The sequence below is a fragment of the Parasteatoda tepidariorum genome, chromosome 9, assembly GCF_043381705.1.
Source record: "Parasteatoda tepidariorum isolate YZ-2023 chromosome 9, CAS_Ptep_4.0, whole genome shotgun sequence".
Taxonomy (NCBI): domain Eukaryota; kingdom Metazoa; phylum Arthropoda; class Arachnida; order Araneae; family Theridiidae; genus Parasteatoda; species Parasteatoda tepidariorum.
The window spans coordinates 25026806-25048411 of record NC_092212.1 but is presented as its reverse complement, the minus strand read 5'-3'; the positions used below and the strand labels follow the sequence as shown (position 1 = coordinate 25048411).

The following is a 21606-nucleotide window of genomic DNA, read 5'->3' as shown; positions in this document are numbered from 1 at the left end:
AGAGTTGTTTAATTATGTAGACTTATATATATTAAGATTAAAATACAAAGAAAGAGCAAGGTAAGGAAAAATGTTTTTAAAGAGAATAAGAAAACCTATTTTGAAAAAATAATAATTAAAATTCTTACAATTTAATAGAAGGGCCAGAAAACAAAGCACCAAAAAGACATAATCTGTCATCAACTCCCACTATTATATCCCCAAATTAGTGCTTTCTAATACAGTAAGATTATATATGAGGGAAAATAAATCTCTATTAGATCGACAAAAATGAGTATTAAAAGCAATAACTTTCTTTGTTTTAGCTTTAATACATAAATAACATAAGTATTATAATCTTCATAAACATTTCATTTCATCTTACATAAATATTATAAATTTCAGATTATAATATTTATCTAACAATGTTTTTTTTTTAAATTACAGTGGTATTAAGAAGAAACTTTGCTTTTAACTTACTATCCTCGTTTAGAACGATTCAAGTTTTGCATGGGGGGGAAAACATCACTTCTAAAAACTCCAGACATGATCTTTCAAATTGTGCCAGCATTTTTGCTGTGTAAACTTTTCCAAAACATTTGCTGATAAAAGAAATATTGCTCACTATATTGTTTTCTTGTATTGCTAAAAGAAATATAGTATGGAAGTATTTCCATTATTCTAATCAAACCATGTCAGTTATTTACATAAAACGACAACGACCATAAAGACTTTATAATATCAAACTTTGACACACATGTTGCCATTTTAACAGAAATGCTTTTGGCAAAGCACAGAAAGTCAATTTAGCATCGTAAACCTATCTGAAGACAAACACATCACAAATCACTTGAAGTTAAATTTTTAGAAATTAATCTAGATCATGTTAAAATATTCAATTTAATCATCCTCATATTCAATTTGAAAAGCAAGGCGAACAGAGCGAAGATCTTTTCCTTATAAATAAAGAGTTTTAGGCCGTGGTTTCCCTTTGAGGTTACTGAAAAATTCTATTATAATATCTAACTCACATTCTATTATAATTACTGAAGAATTTTTTTATTATAGTATTAAAATTCATTATTATTGATAGCTTATTTTTCATTATTTAAATATATATTTTATTTTAATTTAGTGTTTAAATTCATTAACCTCCAAAATTCGTTCTCTCTGGTGTGATTTTTTTGCAAAAAAACTGTCGATTTCAAACCTTACAAAAACCTTAACAGAGCTGCCAACTACTACACTTTTTGCAAAATACTTTATAACAGTCAATCAAAAACTAAGGCAATTTCGCAAGCATTTTAAAGATGCCGGTAGTGCTGGTCTTTAATGTTACCCGGTGGGAACCTCTGAGCCTTGGTCACGGAGGCGAGCAACATTGCCCACACCACACTGCCACAGATATCCGTGCATAGGATGGGTTAAATTCACACACAACACAACAGAAGACAACACAGAGATAAATATCCATGCGTGGGATTCGAACCCACAACCATTGGCTTTGCAATTAGGCATGCTAACTGCCCTGGCTGGCGCAAAACAAAAAGTGAAACATAGACTTAGCTACCACTAGAAGAAATTTTCCCTAAATGCATGAAAAGTTGACAACGCTGCTTGGTAGCCTATAACATAACAATAATAACAAAATTTTGCTAACTAAGAGAGTTTATTTCAAGGGCTTTTCAAGCTAGCGAACCAAAGAACAGAGTTCATTAGTGTCACATTTATATGCTTCAAGGTCTCATCCTAGCGTAATTTAATTGAGTATTTAATACTTTTAAAACTAAATTGGTAGTCAATGAAAAATTATTAATTTAGGATTGATTTTCTACCCTTTTCTTAAATATTTACTTTTTGAATATTAATTATTTATTTTAATAACTCTGAAATGAATAACTTGTAAAAAGGATAAATATTTATAAGAAAATACAATAATTGATATTTAATCGAGAATTTCCGATTCAAACCAAAATAATTCAAGAATAAAGAATTAAGTTTCGATGAAAATTTTTCTCAATGCATATAACAGTTCTTATTTAAATTTATAATTCAGCTTATATTATTGATTGTATCCATACATCAAGAAACAATTCATATTTTATTTTTTACAATAAATATTTTCAAAATAATTGATAGTCTTTTTTTTTGTTCAGTATATTCACAGCTGCTAATAAACTTTTTTTCATTTTCATAATGCCGGTGTTCCGCCAAAAGAATCTCGAACATTTAGGGTTCCATAGCCGAAAAAAAATTTTGGTTTATTTATTAAGATTTGATTTATTTCGATTTTAATAATCAAGCTCATTAATAGGTTGCATGTTGATTTTAATATTTGAGAATAATTTTTATTTGTAATAAAATCTAATTCAAACAAAGAATATTTAGTTTGCATTTCATATAAAAAGTTTTATATTTAATAAATATAAAAAAACCAAAAATTTTATTGCATTTTAAAGAAATAATGACGGTACCTACTCATGTTTATGAATTCTAAAATGTTTTCTTAGCTGTATTCTTCTTCTTTAAAAATGGAGAGGAACTGAATATAAAATACGTCAAACACACTAATTTAATTACGCATAAGTGCATCCTCACTTGAAGCGAACATACATTTGCATACAAAAAAGAAACCTGAAAGTCTTATTTACTCAGAAGTATTTCTTTAAAGACTAACTGTAACCGGAGAACAGCTTTGCGGCTCTAACGAAAGCACAATGAAGAAATGAGTTTGTCAATTATTGTAAGTGCTAGCGACAAAGCCTAAGTTTTTTTTTTTTCAAACTAAGGTATAATTGATATAAAGTGAAAAAAAATAGTTCCTTTTTTATCGTTTTCTGTCGTTAATAAGATCGTTTTCGTTCTTCGTCGAGCAGCAAATTATGAAATTTTTTTCTTGATTTGTGTTAATGAAAAGAGAGAAATGTCCTTTCCAGACTATATCTTTAAAAAAAAGATGGTTTCAGCTTCTTTTTTATTCTCGTCTGCAAGTTTTATGTGAGTTATAGCAACTGTTGATCTGGTCTGATAGCAGTTTGTATATCAAGATGGTAAACGGTAAAAGTGACTTAATCTTCGCTTGTTTTCAGGGAATTTAAGATATCCGTGACTACTAAGAATTATCTATTAGTTAAAACATCTATATAGAAATATTTCCTACCCGGAAAAATAGTAAATAGTGTTGGATAGTTTATAATTAAAAATAGTAATAATTATTATTATTACTATTTTTAATTATAACGAATCTTTACGAAAACCGGTTTTAAATTAAATGGTTTTGCTCCCAGGTTTTCATTTATATTGCTTCGAATTACTACCACCGATCATTAGCCGATGAAGGAATGGTAAATTAAGTTTCTTTTTTAAAGAAATTTCAATATTTCTCGGGTTATTAAATGTTTTTAGCAAAATGATTGGGTTATTGGCGATGCATTATGCATAAGATCATGAAGATCAATCAAAGATCATTATTGGATAAATTTTAAAAAATTTAAGTATTTAAACGAAATTATTTACTGTCAAACGCATGTCTGGGTTTTCAAATATCCTATCATTCAAAACTGTTATACAAAGTTGAAAATTTAACTCACAACTATTCAAACTAGACAATTTTGAGAAACATTTCTAGAATTAAAATCTTCCTGAATACCTTAATGTATTAAAATTTAATTTCACGAAAGTAGATATTAATCGCAATTTCAAGAAAAAACATTGCTACTAATGATTTATGTATGTAGTTATTCTAAAGTTAAAAGTAAGTTTTGAGTAACTATTTACAACTTATAGTACGAAAATTAAATGATCTGTAATAATTTTATTTTATAATAGTGCTTTTGAGCATTTATTTTTCCCATTTTATTGAAAAGATCATGTAGTAAATTAGAGTTAACATGTAGTAAATTGCATAGAGTACATCATTATAATTTACCTTTAAAAATTTGCTGTCTTTTTATATTTTTCCTAATTAATGCAACTGGAAAATGGCAGCGTAACTAATTCGCTTTCTAACATGTGTCCTTTTAAAAACGATTTTTGCATCAACCACATTATATGATTTATAAGCCAACACTTATAGAATACTTTGTTAACAACTACTGAGATGAAAGCAAGAGTAAATATCCGAAAAAAAACTTGAGCGTTTATGTATTATTACTTCTTTAACCGGTTAACGCCCAGCGTCATATGTTAAGGACAGTTCCTTTTTTCAAAGACATTCATTGTGGTGGGAAACTTTTTCCAACATTTTCATTTATCTGGGTGAATTTAAAGATTTTCAGATACCACAATGATTTAGTTATTTCTGACTAGATCTAGAATTAAAAGGAGCAAGTACTTTTTGATCTATCAGAGACTTTTTGAACGCCCTAACAGTAGAAAAACCAATTAATTTCGATAATATATTATACCACCTTTTCCATAAAACCACTTCTTGTATCATTTCAATATATAAAGTCGGGACAAAACGGGTTAATTAAGGCACAAATTTTATTAACACTACAACATTTAAAACCAAATACTATGAGGTAGATTTAAAACAGGTCCAAATTCCTACAAACTTTTTTTAAAAAAAGATAAAGACTGGTATCCTAATTATTACTTTCTCGAAAGGACCCCGCACTTTTTATATAGGAATTAGGTTTCAGTCGATTTGACAGAAATATTGATTTGATGTGGTTAAAATCTTCCAAATCAAAAGAACTCGTGAGTCTGATGTTAAAAAATGAACAGATTTCGAGATACGGAGTTTTGAAAATTGAACCTTTCATCTGAGTACAATGTACAGAGAGCAAAAACTTAGAAAAACTTTTATTACATTCTTTCGAAACAAATTCGAGTTGTAAAGTATTCTAGAATTGCATAATTTAGAAGAATATAATTTTACATGGCAAAATACAAAACCGATTGAACAGTTCCTGAGAAATTTTATTTCAAAAAAGTCAGATATTTAAAATTCGATTACGGTTAATTGGATGGATAAACTGCTGCCGGTAATTTTACCATAATTTTATAATTGAAATTCTAACAGTGTATATTCTAACCTATGAATGAAGTAAGAATGAATTAAAGTAGGAAAAATACATCACAACTTCAAGAATCCATAAACCAAAAGTAACATGCGAAAAAATGTTTTCGACTCTTTATTAATTTAGTAAAATTCGAATTTAGTTAATTTAGTAGAATTCGAACATTTTTATAACTAGTTATCGTGTTTTATATTATAAGTAAAAAAAATTGCCAATGAAAATATTACGAAAATTCAAAAACACTTATTGTTTACAAATTTATCGAAAAATTTCCCAACCACCATTAGCAGTAATAATATATTCAGGTTATATTTCTGGAAAGTAACATAAATTGTAAAAACAAAAACTTTTCTAAAATTCTATTAATATTCATCCGTATAAATATTCTATCATATTTATGTATGCAGTAAAATTCAGAATAGGGAAAATATATGGAAACTCGAATCTATACTTCAATGGAAAGCTACATATAAAACCATACTACAAGTTTTCGACGAAATATAAATCTAAAATCCCCAAGAAACATATTACAGAGGTAGAAAACAGTATTTTATCGTGTTGCAGTCCGAACGACATTTAAATGAAGAGTAATAGCTACCGGGATTTTATTTCTTGGAAGCGGGAAAACATCTCAACTCTCCTCCACTACAATGCGAGGCTTAGCAGAAAATTCTTGTTGGATTTACAGATCTACCGACAAGAAATCCACTCCTTGTAAAGTTCTTCATCATCTACTCTCCTCTAACGTGTATTTGTAATTTGATACGAAAGTATATTTATTATAGTTTAGAAAAAAAAAAATTTATTCCCCAGTTGTTCCAAAAAGCGACGTTCCATTAAAAGATATGGAAGCAATTAAGATTTTCGTTTTTTATCCCGAGGTTTCACTTTTTATGTCCGTATTTAATGTAATATTCAAATGAAGACAGTGAAGTAAGTAGCTTTTTTTCCCATTAGATTTATATAAAAAGTGGAGTTTGTTTGAAAGAAGAAATGTGTTTTTGTAATTAAATTGAAACCGTAATTAAGTCTTCTTAATTATGAAGAAAGTTATTATTTATAAATATTGCGGTTGTTAATGGTTGATTGCTAGTGATTGTTATTTTCAGTAACAAATTACGTAATCAAGTTAATTTTGTTTATCAATTGTAATCAAGAAATATGATATTTAAACACATTTTTTATTACTTTGCTGCTAAAAATCCATTAAGCATGCGAAGCTATAAATAATAATTCTCCATTAAAACTAAAATCTTTAAAAAGTGAAATCAATCCAGATTAAAACCAATGAGTGAAAATTTAAAAACTTACAATTTATGAATTGATATATATTAAGTTGATAAAATTTAAATTCTAAACTATTTTTCCTGTTTGTATGTTTGTTTTATGTGGCACCATAATGTCAGATATTTCTTTATTTAAGTTGACAACACATTTAAGTCAAATGTAACGGAGGGATCTATTATTAGGCAAATTCACCTCATATTAGCAACACTCAAGATTTTTTTTAAAGAGTTTTAAGTATACTTAGAAAATAAATTATTGTTTTATTTCTTCTACGAAATGCATTCATTGCAAACGTGACTTTTACAAACAGATATTCGAAAAATAAGATGGCATCACTAAGTTGTGTAAACATTAATAATACAGCAACTATAAGGATGCAGTACAAGGGGTTTGCGTCACTGGTTTTTCTATAAAATATAATTTTCTACCATCAATTTTTATCAACTGTGCAGTTTTTTTACTTATTTCAAAGTATGTTTATAACTTTAATTTAATGTACATAAAAAGTTGTATCTTGAAAGTTGATTATATGGGAAAAACCATAATTTAAAGTAATGGTTTAGAGAAATTTAAACTGTAGGCAGGTGAAAACAAAAGTTACTACAACACTTCGTCACATTATAATTAATAGTAGTAGTAACAGGAGTAGTAGTAGTAGTAGTAGTACTTTAATATACATAAAATGTTAAATTTTTACCAATGCCACACTGAAAAATCACCACTGCAACACATACAAAAGCGATTTTATATTTGCAAAGATTGATGCAAGTTAATCTGAGAAGTATTTACCTTTTGCTGGTTCAACAAGTGGATGTGGATGACAAGCTTCCCCCTGATAAAGGCCGTAAGCAAAGTGATTACTTTACAGTACAGATTTTAGTAACGAACGAAGTATTAAGTAGATTTGTATAAAATTTGAAAATCGGTTTTGTGTGTGCAATTCAAATTTAATTTTTTAAAGTAACTTTCCTCGTCGATTTAGCATTTTAACAAATGATGCTTTTATTTATATACTTGATTTTCCCAAGATTATTTCTTCATTTCTTTTGCCTTGATGGTTTCAAGAAAAAATATCAAATCAAGAGTTTTCTTCCTTTATTTAAATTGGATATTGGGAGCTTCAAGTCTTCTATAAGATTCATTGCTTTTAAACTTAGCAAGGCTGCCAACTACTAAGCTTTTTTATTTTATTACCGTCGTTGAACACCCGACCTATTTTGAGTTTACGACTACCAATGCCATAGCCTTGTAATTTTGAACCCAATCCAGAAGACAAAGGAACTCTTGGACGTAGCATTGGAAGAAATTTTGCTTTCGTGGAGGACTTCTTGACGGAACTAATCTNTTTTTCTAGTAGAGGATAGTCTACTTTACTCGTCTGTCAATTAATGCTAATAATATATTGGATTTTTTGTTAATTAAAAATAGTTCAGTAAAAAATTTTACAATTGACCTCACTCTCCCCTACATAAAAAATTGTATCTTGAAAGTTGATTGAATGGGAAAAATCATAATTTAAAGTAATAGTTTAGAGAAATTTAAACTGTTGGCAGTTAAAAACAAAAGTTACTACCACACTTCGACAGAAGTATTTACGAGTTGCTGGTTCAACAAGTGGATGTGAATGACAAGCTTCACCATGATAAAGGTCGTAACCAAAGTGATTACTTTACAGTACAGATTTTAGTAACGAATGAAGTATCAAGTAGATTTGTATAAAATTTGATAATCGTTTTTGTGTGTGCAATTCAAATTTAATTTTTTAAAGTAATTTTCCTCCGCAATTTAGCATTATAACAAATGATGCTTTTATTCATATACTTGATTTTTCCAAGATTATTTCTTCATTTCTTTTGCCTTGATGGTTTGAAGAAAAGAACCAAATCAAGAGTTTTTTTTCCTTTAAATTGGATTTTGGGAGCTTCCAGTATTCGATAAGATTCATTGTTTTTAAACTTAGCAAGGCTGCCAACAACTAAGCTTTTTTATTTTATAACCGTCGTTGAACACCCGACCTATTTTGAGTTTACGACTAACAGTGCCATAGTCTTGTAATTTTGAACCCAATCCAGAAGACAAAGGAACTTTTGGACTTAGCATTGGAAGAAATTTTGCTTTCGTGGAGGACTTCTTGACGGAACTAATCTGCAAGTGCGTTAAATGGAGAGGGAAACCTCTCATGGGTAGTCCAACGTAAAGGGATTCTTACCCCCGATCCGTCTACCAATAAGGATATTTTACGTCAGCACTTTGGTCGTTGCGAGCAGTGTGTGGAATTCGTATCGACCAGCCAACCCCGGGATTCAAACCTAGGTCGCCTCATAAGGAGACGGGGGCTCTATCCCCTGAGCCACTACTGCTCTACTACGCTTTTTTGCGATATATTTTAAAGAGTGGTAGAAATTAAAAAAAACTAAAGCTTTGAGAATGTGGGTAATTTTACCAACATTTAAAAGCCTCGGCATGAGAGAGCTGGGACAAAGTGGCGTTTCAAGTGATCGTTTGAATCATTTTCAAATAGTGGTGTGGAAAATAGCTTTAAAACACATTTATAAAACAAAGAATCATACATTAAAATATGACCTTAACCACTTTACCACGAAATTTTTCTAAAAAACGTAAAAAATTGGCAGTCCTGTTTAAGTACTAATTCAAGCGTGCTTCGGAAACGGGTTCTTCAGATTTGTATCTATAATGCAGGGTTGACTCGAAGCTTCTAAAATAAAATAACTGGAAACAATTTTATTTCAGAAAATTCGCAAATTTACTATTGTTCGTTTTCTTTTTCAAATTCATAAACTCTTGTGATTTTGTATCTATGTTTAGTGCTTTAATTTATAATGCAAATATGTTGAAATGGTTTTATGCCTCCTAATTTTTTGACCATATTTTCAAATTGTTTTTCTGCCTTAACTCACTAATGTCCAATCACAAAAAATGTTCTGTATATGAAAAACGCAAATGGGGAAAAAAAGTGATATTACAAACTGGTTAATACCAGTGGATGTTACTTCCTGCTTCCTACCGTTTTAACTTCAAAAAGAACTGTGTTTTGACTTCAGATACAAATATTAATATTCATATTAGTCATATGTTATGGAAGATAGAACTATCGTGTTTTTACAAAATAGATACAAACAATTATTAGCATGTGTTACCAACTTGTTTTTTCCTTTCCTAAAATAAGAAGCCATTATTCTAAAATGATGCAATTAGAGAAAGTATAAAATTAGCGGTTTAAGGGCATGCGGGTATGCATTCACTTCAATTACTTCGAAATTCATAATTACAGTCTATTTAAGAAGAGAAATATATTCTATCAAACAAACTACAAAAATAAACTAAAGCGGAATCTATTTTTTTTTAATTCGAAGTAGTTGCCTTATGGGTAAAAAATTTTTGTACTAAATTTAAATGTAAGGAAAATACAACTGTTTCTTTCCAGAAAAGTGAAAAAAGTAAGACTTGATAAGGTTAAACGCTATACTGTTTTAAAATCAAATTTAGAAAACGTTTAAAATGAATAAAATCTTCGAATTTATTAAAAGTTAAAAAAAATGGCACACACTGATCGAATAGACCATTTTACCGAGATAAACAAAATACATAAATTTTTCTATGAAAAATTTACGCAACGAGGTATGTTTTCCCATTACAGTTACAGTTTTAGATAACACTTCCCCCATTTATGTTTGAATAGCTATTTCGGCTGATGCATTCAAGTCGAAATCTTTTGTTCCTTACCTTACATAAAGAACACGAGCTCCCTAAATATGCAAATCCCTTTTTTCCCTTTCATAAATATTTAAATACTCGGCTCTCAACATTAAATGAAAAGTAATAATCCATTTCAAATATTCTAAAGATTATCGTTTGAGAAAAAAAGATGGGGATCAATATATAAGTATTTTAATGGCATCACTAAGCGACTGGATCTATACACAACACTTCATGCACATTTAATGGTATATATTTTCAGTCTTTTGATATCATCTCTTTTGGTTGTATGTACTGCCGATTTGATGCTCGATATTCGGCGCTATTTATTTTTATTTTTCACATTTTACTGCTATTTTCGTGCAACTAAACTACTATTTCAGGGTTGAATTTTCATTTTAAATAAAAAAAAATTATTTGTATGCTGAGAAAACTACTGGAACTTAATAAAATTTTCTAAAATCTCTTACACTTACCTGCTAATATTTACGTGAATTTTATTTTTAAGAAGAAAAATTTATTTATAAGTACTATAAATTTTATTTGTAAGCATATTAAGGGCTACCTATAAAAATGAAAACAAAACTGAATTTTAAGACTTTTTTAAAAAAATATATACAATTTCAAAATTGATTTTTGTGTGGGTTTTTTTTTTCTTTTTTTTTTTGAGTATCATGATGAAATATTTTTTTTATACTTTTTCATTCTGCCTCCCTTTTTTCCTGAAAAAATCGTTGACAGCCTTCACAAATCAGTTACTTCCTGTCAAACGTAATTTTGAATTGCGATATTTGGTCAAAACTCCTGGTATCAAAAAAATGATCAAAAATCAATAATTTTAAAAATTGCTTCATTAACAACAATAAAAACTAATATTTAAAACGAAATAATAATTCTAAAAGAGTTTCATTAACAACACGAAATTAATACTTAATCTCAAATAATAATTCTAAGAGGAAATTAATACTTAATCTCAAATAATAATTCTAAGAGAGTTTTCATTAACAACATTAAAAACTAATATTTAATCTAAAATAATAATTCAAAAAGAGTTTCACTAACAACACGAAAAAATTAATACTTAATCTAAATTAATAATTCTAAAAGAGTTTTCATTAACAACACTAAAAACTAATATTTCATCTAAAATAATAATTCTAAAAAAATTTCATTAACAACTCGGAAAATCAATACGTAAATAAAAATTCTAAAAGATTTTTCATTAACAACTCGAAAAATCAATACTTAATCTAAAATAATAATTCAAAAATAGTTTTCCTTGACAACACTAAAAACTAATATTTAATCTAAAATAATAATTCTAAACGGAGTTTCATTAACAACACTAAAAACTAATATTTAATCTAAAATAATAATTCCAAAAGAGTTTTCATTAACAACACTAAAAACTAATATTGAATCTAAAATAATAGTTCTAAAAAAATTCCATTAACAACTCGAAAAATCAATACGTAATCTAAAGTAATAATTCTAAAAGAGTTTTCATTAACAACACTAAAAACTAATATTTAATTTAAAATAATAACTCGAAAAAGAGTTTCATAAACAACTCGAAAAATTAATACTTAATCTTAAATAATAATTCTAAATAATAATTTGACAAAGATAAATTTTGGTACTGATTTTTCACTCTAAAAGTTTATCTTTTATTAACAGTGAAACAATCAATTTATATCTAAAATTGAAAGTGAACGAATGAGTACTAAATAAATTGATGAACGTAAGAAAATAAAAATTAAATAAACAAACGCTAAGAAATTTTGGATGTCATATTTTCGAGAAACTGCCGAATCCAATAAATTGGGTAATATATAAGCGAATTATCTGACTATGTTAGTAAGCCCGACTTAATAAAATATTTTTCCCAAATTATATAATAAAGACGATTTGGTAAAAAAAAGCTCCAAAAATATTAAAAACAGTAAAAAAAAGCAATCTATTATTTTTTTTCCAAAAAATGATGCAATGAAGAGTAACCAAAAATTATTTTGAAATTTCAGTTCGTAAGGTTAGTCAAGATTAGTAAGTTGCTTTTTACAATTTCTAATATACTTGTGTATATACGTTAAATAACTACTTTATTTTTAGTTTTGTATAATTTAAAGGAAAAATTACAAGTAACACTAATTACTTTGTACCAATGATACTAATTATTTATTCTAAGTTACGCAACTCTACTCTACTGATTAATTATATCATTTTTAGGGAACGTAATCAGTTTGGTACAGTAAATAAAATCCCTCCGCAGTATCGAAAACTTAGTTTAATTGAAAAAATATGTAGACATTGGAACCGAGGATATCCGTTTATTAGTTTTTATTCGTCTTAATTCTTCGTGAACTTTATTCTGTATTTAGTATAGTAGATATGAAAAATTACAAGTAACACTTCTCATTATCGAATACCCGGTTTAATGGAATACATAATATACATCGGAACCTAGTATAGCTCGTTCACCAGGAGTTGGCACTTGGCTCCGCCTTCATCACGTGGTATGCGGCGATACTATTTCGCTATTTTTGGGAGAATGTTGTGAGTAATCCTGAACAATGTTGCTATTTGGCGATCGTTTGACAAAAATATTTATTTCGCAAACTTTATGTGCATTTTTTTAACAATAAATATTTCATAAATTTGATGATATTTTGCACCATTTTTTATGATATTTCTATCTTTTGAGTGAATAGTTTGTCCTTTATGAGACATTTCGCTGGGAGAACAGCAGTTTTTAAATTTAAACTATATTTAATTAGCTAGTGTAACAAAATGTATAATAGCAGATGATAAAGCAAAGTGACTGAAAAAGATTTCACTTTTTGTGTTTGGCGCAAATTAAGGGTTGTCTCAATTTTAACAACGGAGATGTTTCTCTTCTAACTCCCGCGCTGAAATGAACTCTGCGTCCCAGGAGGTGGAGCCAAGTCTCAACTTCTGGTGAACGAACTATATATTAGTAGTTAATCGTCTGTATCCGCCGTCGTNAAAAATCAATACTTAATCTAAAATAATAATTCAAAAATAGTTTTCCTTGACAACACTAAAAACTAATATTTAATCTAAAATAATAATTCTAAACGGAGTTTCATTAACAACACTAAAAACTAATATTTAATCTAAAATAATAATTCAAAAAGAGTTTCATTAACAACACGAAAAAATTAATACTTAATATAAAATAATAATTCCAAAAGAGTTTTCATTAACAACACTAAAAACTAATATTGAATCTAAAATAATAATTCTAAAAAAATTTCATTAACAACTCGAAAAATCAATACGTAATCTAAAATAATAATTCTAAAAGAGTTTTCATTAACAACACTAAAAACTAATATTTAACTTAAAATAATAACTCTAAAAGAGTTTCATAAACAACTCGAAAAATTAATACTTAATCTTAAATAGTAATTCTAAATAATAATTTGACAAAGATAAATTTGGTGAAACAATCAAATTTATATCTAAAATTGAAAGTGAACGAATGAATACTAAATAAATTGATGAACGTAAGAAAATAAAAATTAAGTAAACAAACGCTAAGAAATTTTTTAAATCATATTTTGGCGACACTGCCAAATCCAATTTATTGGGTAATATATAAACGAATTGTCTGACTATGTTAGTAAGCCCAGCTTCATAAAATGTTTTCCGCAAATTATATAATAAAGACGATATGGTAAAAAACCTCTAAAAATATTCGAAACAGTAAAAAAAAGCAATGTACTATTTTATTCCAAAGAATGATGTAATGAAGAGTAACTAAAAATGAATTCGTAATTCCAGTTAATATCAAGATGCTTTGCATGCATTGTTTTTTACAATTTCCAATATACTAGTGCATTTACATTAAATAACTACTTTATTTTGTATTTTGTATAATTTGTAGGGAAAATTACAAGTAACACTAATTACTTTATACCAATGATACTAATTACTTATTTTGAGCTACTCTATTCTACTGATTAATTATACCATTTTTAGGACGTAATCAGTTTGGTACAGTAAATAAAATTCCTCCACACTATCGAATACTCAATTTAATTGAAGAAATAATATACATTGGAGACGAGGATATTCGTTTCTTTGTCTTTATTTGTCGTGCACTTTATTTCGTATTTGGAAAAGTAGATATGAAAAATATCATGTAACACTCCGTATTATCGAATACCAGGTTCAATTGAATACATAATATACATTAGAACCGAGTATTGTTAATTGAGAATTGTTTAATCATCTTGATTCGTCGTCGTATCTTTATGAACACTTAATATACATTGGAACGAGAATATTCGTTTATTGGTCTTTATTCGTACTTATATTTAGTCTTATCTTTATTCGTCGGGAACTTATTTTGCATTTTGTATAGTTTGCATAAAAAATTACAGGTAATAATTACGCATTATCGAATATCAAGTTTAATTGAATTCATATTATACATTGGAATCGAAGATATTCGTATTTATTCGTCGTTATATCTTCATTTGTATTTTTTCGTTGTTTCGGGTTTGTACAGTTCATATATAAAATTACGAGTTACACTATTTACTTTGTAATAATAATATTAATTACTTATTTTGAGCTACTCAACTGATTAATTTCTCCGTTTTGAGACACGTAATAAGTTTTGTATAGTGGATAAAACTCCCTCGCCTTATCGAATATCCCGTTTAATCGAAAACATGATATATGTTGGAACCAATGATATTTGTTTAAAAAGAACTAACTTACGTACTTTGAAATTATACTCACCCAATTTTTAATTTGGTTCAGATTGTTTGAAATAATAACAAAAAGATATGGAAGAGGGAAAAGAGTAACGGATTCGGTTTATCAGTTTCCATTGCCGTCTGAATAAAATAGCAAAGAACAAAATCAATAATGTTTTATACGACTTTGGGAGCTTAGTATGAAACAGTAAAGACATTGAATTCGGTTAGATTGTTATAAAATTTCATGTCTCAGTGAAGAAAATAAAATGAAACCAATTTCAGAAATTACAGACAAAATCATTTGCAAAGCTCAAGGAAATTAATTTTGCTTTAATGAAGAAAAAAAATACTCAATTGAAATGTACTCAAATTTTGAGTATCTTCAGCATGAATCATTGGTTGAAATGCATTTTAATAAAACACTCTAACCTTAAAAATCAATACATTTTCGAAACAAAATAGTCTAAAGTTTAAAGACAATTCATGTTAGCAATTTGGTTTCATCAACCTTTCTGAAAATAACGTTTACTCATGCTGATACAATTCTGAACAACTCCAAAATCAAACAAACACAGTTTAGAGCAAGCTGCTCAATTTATTTTTGATTCCTTTTTAGTTATTCAAGCAAAGAGCTTGAAACATTCATAAAAGCAACTCCATTGCCTGCTTACCTCATTGCTCAACCAAAACTGTTCTAAAATTCCAGATGAATGGGATAGGGGCCGCTTCGCGGCCCAGGTGCCCAGTAAAATCTAAACACTAGGACTAGTTAGCAATTTGGAATTGACATTTTTAATAAAATGGTTTTTAAAGACATTATTATATTAACAATTTTGAGTTAAAATGCAAAAAAGTTAGATTTTTACTGTTATCAATTTATTTTTTTCATTTTCTGCTTTTATATTTCTTCTTTTATTTTTCTCCCTCGGTCTCAATATTTTATTAATTTTTTTAATGTTTGATATACACTTGGTTCGAAAAATTTCTAAGAATTGGCTTGTTTAAATAATTATTATAAAATATTTTGATATGATTTGAATGCATCGAAAGAAGGAGGGGAAAATACATCAAAAGTTTTTTTTTCTCCTCAAAACACTGATCGAGTTTATAAAAAGCTGTTTCTTATGGCAATTTATACTTCTTAAAGCATCAGTATTCAAATATGAGAATTTTCTTTTGATATTAGCGTTGTGAAGTTTAAATTTTGTATTTTTCATTGTTACATAATTTTATACAACAGGTATTTGAGATGCACGGGTTAATTTCTCCATTTTTTCATTGTTACACATTTTTATATAATTAACATTCGATAATGCGAAAATTAATTTTTTTATTTTTTCATTGTTAAATATTTTCATGCAATAGTCATTTGAGGAGCGGAGGTTAATTTTTGTATTTTTTCATTGTTAGATATTTTTATACAATTGTTATTTAAAGAAGCGGAGGTTTTTTTTTGTATTTTTTCATTGTTAAATATTTTCATGCAATAGTCATTTGAGGAGTGGGGGTTAATTTTTGTATTTTTTCATTGTTAGATATTTTTATACAATTGTTATTTAAAGAAGCGGAGGTTAATTTTTGTATTTTTTCATTGTTAGATATTTTTATACAATTGACATTTGAGATACTGAGGTTAATTTTAATATTTTTTCATTGTTACGCATTTTTGCACAACTGTGTATACTTTATAAATAGAAATTTCTTTAATTTCAAAACAATTTATTAAATTTAATAAACAATTCATATTAGCTTAAATAATACATAGCTAAATTTTCGCACGAAAGAATCCATCTCCCCTTAACGTCAGAAAACTTATTATTACATTAACTCCGGTAAATGAGATTATAAAAATATTTAAAGCAAAATATTGTTTAAAAAAGTTTTTTTAAAAACTACTAAAATGCACTGCTTTACTCCAAGTTTGTTTGATTAAACAGACACTCTTCGTGCTATCGCCTCAACGAATATTGCGTGTATTTTTTAAGAACTGGCGATTCTGGTGTTGTTAAAGATGGGAGGCACGTAGGTCTTTTTTCTTTACCAGTCAACATTTCCTGCTATTTATTTAGCCATTTTAATTTGGCAACAGTATGGGCATGTTGTACGAAAATATGAAGAATTTGCGTATGTTAAATAGGGTTCATCGTGACCCATAAACTAAAAATAGCTATTCAGTACTGCTTTTTATTGCATTAAAAAGAAAAACTCACTGAATATTCTCCCAAATTAACACAAACTTAGATTTTTTATGTCTACTGTTTCAAAACTGTTATTTTTATGTTTATGCCGTAAACTCAATGCTGTGCCATGAATTGCATATTGTACTAATTCAACTGAAATTATTACTGCATGCAATGTAAGATAAATAGAATAAAGATAATAATTAAATAACTGATCCCAAGAAACTGAAGCGGTAATATATTACTTGATTCAAAACTTCATTTTTTTGAAAAACATACAAATTGAAAATAACACTCAGCATGTTTCAAGCGCTCTAAAACAGGCGCCCATTTTCAAGACTTTCCAGGCGTGAATGAGAAGAAAAGTGATGTGAAATATGAAACGTTAAGTTGCCGACGGAAAATGTAAAAATAAAGGTTAAAAGGAAAGATAGAAAATTCGCAGTAGCAAAAAAAAGAAAAAAGAAGTCGCGAAAATGGGAATCGCTTGAAACATGTCCACTGTTATTTCCAATTTGATTTGTTATTAAATACTTTTAACTAAAAACTCAATATTTCAACTCCCGGGGCAAGTTAATAACTTAAGTTTTTTTTTTCTTGGTTCTAAAACTAGCGATTATAATGGTTTAAAATAAGTTAAAGCTGAAATTTAAATATTTCGTTTCCTTTAAAAAATAAATTAGCTGTCCCTTTTTACTCGTCAAAACGCTACGATTCATTTCAATCTGCCCGACTACATAAACCACTAGTAAAAGATTAGATCATGTAATCGAAAACCCCCGAAGATATTAATTGCTCAAACCCTCCTGCTTTCATATTGTAATTTAAAATCTCTTTTTCTCCCTTTCTAAAGATTTTTCAACATTGTTTATATATTTTGAAAATATTAAAAAAAATTGAAATCCCCCCCCCCCAAAAAAAAATTTTTCAAAACTATTTTGCATTTTCTTTAACCAATAGACAAAACAAAACATTCATACCAGGCCATTTTTTTTTAAATTTAAAGTTTTAAAAAATGTTTATCGTAAAGCAATAAGTTATAAATAAAATTTTAAAAACTTATTTTCGTTTCGTAAACCGATTGCTCTCGGTGGTTATAGCACCGAACTATCATTCGGTCATTCGAACTGGAGTTCGATCCCCAGCGACGGCTTGAAGTTCAGATGAATGCGTATCAGTCTGTCTGGGAAGTAAAGGCAGTCTGTGCCTTTTCCCAGTGCTGACCACATTGCCAGAATCATGCTTAAGGTCACGTAATTGTCGAGCCGTGACCTAAAACCCCCTGGACCACAAGAGGCTGTTGCGGGAATGCTTTACCTTTCATTTTAGTTGTCTGTTTTGGTTTCGCAGTTCTTAACTTTTGCACGAAAAAAACTCTACAGGAAGAATTTTTAAAAGATTTGAAAAAATATTCATAATAAAGAAGCAATTAAATACACAAAAGAAGAATGCAAATGTCTGAAAAATATCAACAAAATAATATTTTATAAACTATCGTTACGGAAACCAACCTGTCTAGATTCTATAGTCTATAACAGGGGTTACTAACTTACATGTGGCGGGGGCCATAATTAAAAACACCAGTCAAGCGGCGGGCAGCAACTTTATCAAAATTTTATATAGGGCTCTTTTATTTTTGAAGGAACATTAAATATTACTGTCAGATTTTTATCAAAGTTTTTTTAATATTAAAGAGCAAACAAGCATTACAAATAATGCTCGAGCATCTGAAATTAATTTTTTTTTCCGCTCATGCGATATTCAATTCAAGGAATTTAAATAAAACATGATATTCACTGATTCATGATTTTTATACGTTTTAAAATTTTACAATTGTAAATAATTTCGTCCAGAATGAGTTTCAAAAAGCTAAATGGGAGAATTTCTTCGAGAAAATTTCTGATACGCACTTGCCAAATTATATTTGCAAAATACAAAGAAAAAACTAAATAAAACAGAGAAATATACACGATTATTTTTGTATTTGAATAAATATTTTCTTGGATGCAAAACCTGAGAAATAAATTTTTTTGCACCGTTGGCATGTTAAATTTCACAGAAACGAAGAAAATAGGTTTTTTAAGCGAAAGAAAAGGTTTTTAAACCCATATTAATTTTTTGCAAAAATTGTCTGCAAAAAAACGATAACTAAATATATTTTAGTTCGCGGGACGGATGTGGCCCGCGGGCCGCCAGTTGGTAACCACTGTTCTATAACCTACATACTTTTTTTTTTTGAAGAATAGTTTTATGAATTGAATATTCGAAGGAAACACATCTTTTATTTTATCAACTTTTACATTTATGAGTTTACAAATGGTATAGGAATAATGATACCAAACATTAAAAAAATTTAAATTTTCTGCATGATTTTGATGCTGCTTTACCATTTTACTTAAATTTAGATCGAAGTTATATCATTTTTTAATAAAAAAAACAATTTCAGGCAGTTTCCGACATATAAAAACATATTAAAAAATATAAAGCAGTTTCAAGTTTTCAAGATTGTTTTAGTTTATTTAACATCGCGAACAACTCAGGATATGTAAAAAGCTGATTCCCAAAAACATTTGCAACTTCCATTGGTAATTCAAACAACCTGTAGGATTTTGTTCAGTTCATTATATATAATCAATTCGATGCTAAGCTTAAATTTTAGTTTAGTGTGATTTCGCTTGAAATAATTATTTGCAATGTCCTCTTTAGTTGTATAAATATTTACAAGTAAGTGACTTTTTCCTTTATTCATTATTAAGAATCAAATATGAATTTTATGACTTTTAGGAAAGCTCAATATTAGTTAGCACTTAATAGAAATCGTTATGTTTAATAAAAACTACTTACAAATATGAAATATGCAGGTATTTCCCCCAATGTATAGTTTTAAAATATTTATCAAAATTTAAATAAAAGTATACTTAGGTTTCTAGTAAATACTTAGATGAGGAAAAAAATAAAAAAATAATTGAAATGTCCCTTATCACTAGCGGGGAAGGAGAGTATAAAAGCATCAAAACCTCCTTAATTGCCGGAGGAATCAGGGAGGGTTGAGAAACGATTATTAGAAACACATTGAAGTTTCATTAGGTATTAAAGCTAATTTTCTTATTTATCTTTCCATCTTCCCCACAGTTGATTCATCAGATTAAATTCCGTTTCGTTTTTTTTTCTAGTCAATTTATAACATCTAATTAGTATTTCAGGATTCCCCAAAAGCCAATTTTTAACAGAAGCACAGAATTAAAATAAAAAATGAGTAAATTTTATTATTCATACTTTATTAGAATGTAATTAAAGCTATAATTAGGTTAAGACTATGACTGCTTTAAAAATACCTTATTATATTTTTAACATTATTAAAAAAAATCTGCTTTAAAAAGCTGTAACTCAGTTTCATAAAAATATCTGCTTTAAAGTAGCATTAATAATTAAAATTTTTGAACCCGTTTACTCTATTTATTTATTTAACTTCGCGTTTAAAGAGGTAAGATTGAAAATTATTTTAAAAATAAAAATTATTTCTATAACAATAAAGTACAATCTATTTATATAATTATTTTAGAAATAATAATAATTTTTAAAAATTATTTTATCCTCATCATTGTTCGAAAAATCATAATTTTAAAAATGTATTTCATAAATAATATTTTAATCTTGATTTAATCGTGTCGTGATTGGTGATCTGTATTCGTTGTTATGATGATCATAAAATATGAACATATGAAATTTTTTTGCTATATTAATCTGAATTAAAAAACTTTATGCACATTTTATTTTATTCTAGGATTTATGAACGGATATTGAAGAAATATAATTATCTTTACGGAATATGTTCGTTAAAAAAATTCAACTGATAATAAATCTTAATGGTTTTTTTTAGAATTTAAATAATCATAATTGAACATTAGCATAATGTAATATTAATTTTTCAATATTATTTTTAAAAAAAGTTTCTTTAAGAGATATTTATGGTTATTGGTTTTTATACAGATTGCATACAAACATAAATTAAGAGCGTGGAATAAAATTTTTAACTGTGCCGTATAAAATAAAAACAATAAAATAATTTGTTTTAAACTTATAATCAAGATTTTTTTGAAAAAATTTCAGTAATTATTGGTAAAAAAATTATAGTATCAAAATATTTTTTAAAATTTCACAACATACCAAGAAACATAAATCAGTATTTTTATGTTCAAAACAAATAAAATCAAATATTTTTTTTAAAAATATCATACCTTTATAAGAATGCAGACGATTCGTCGAATGTGGAAAAACTTTCCACTACAGATGACGGACTTCCTGGAGAAACCTCCGATCTCTCAACTCCCCTCTCTCGTCTGCGAGTCGGCCGCCCGGTTACAATGTGCGCCCCTCTCACAGCGCAATTCTCCGCCCTTGGTGGCGCCCCTGCCGTCCAATAAGCACAGACGGTCCTCGCCCCCGAATTGAATTAAAACCTCGAAGCCCCCGTCAATTTTTGCTTTTTTTCGAGATGGGGTGGGTCCTTACGTCCTGAGTGCGATCCAATCAGAGCAACCCTCAGATTTTACTTATTTTTTCATCTGGCATTTAAGCCCCGGGGCTTGAGGTAGGAATCGAGCTAGGACATGTTTACCGTAAGAAACAAATCAAAAACAAAAAATGAAAGGCATTCCAAAACAGGGAAGCCGGGCGTTAGCGCTACAG

The 21606-nt window shown here is 28.1% G+C and overlaps 1 protein-coding gene across 5 annotated transcripts in view; it reads right to left on the bottom strand.

The window, feature by feature from the left end:
• Positions 1 to 21367, bottom strand: part of LOC107445027 (Vesicular acetylcholine transporter) — a 299143-nt gene extending 277776 nt beyond the window's left edge. For 2 of the 5 annotated variants that reach the window (XM_071184880.1, XM_071184878.1), the window contains exon 1: positions 21156 to 21261. The gene's annotated coding sequence lies outside the window, so the exon portion shown is untranslated. Of the gene's footprint in view, positions 1 to 21155 lie in introns of all 5 variants that reach the window. The other 3 variants (XM_071184879.1, XM_071184877.1, XM_071184881.1) reach the window with 3 other exon arrangements.
• Between the last annotated feature and the right edge of the window lie 239 nt (positions 21368 to 21606).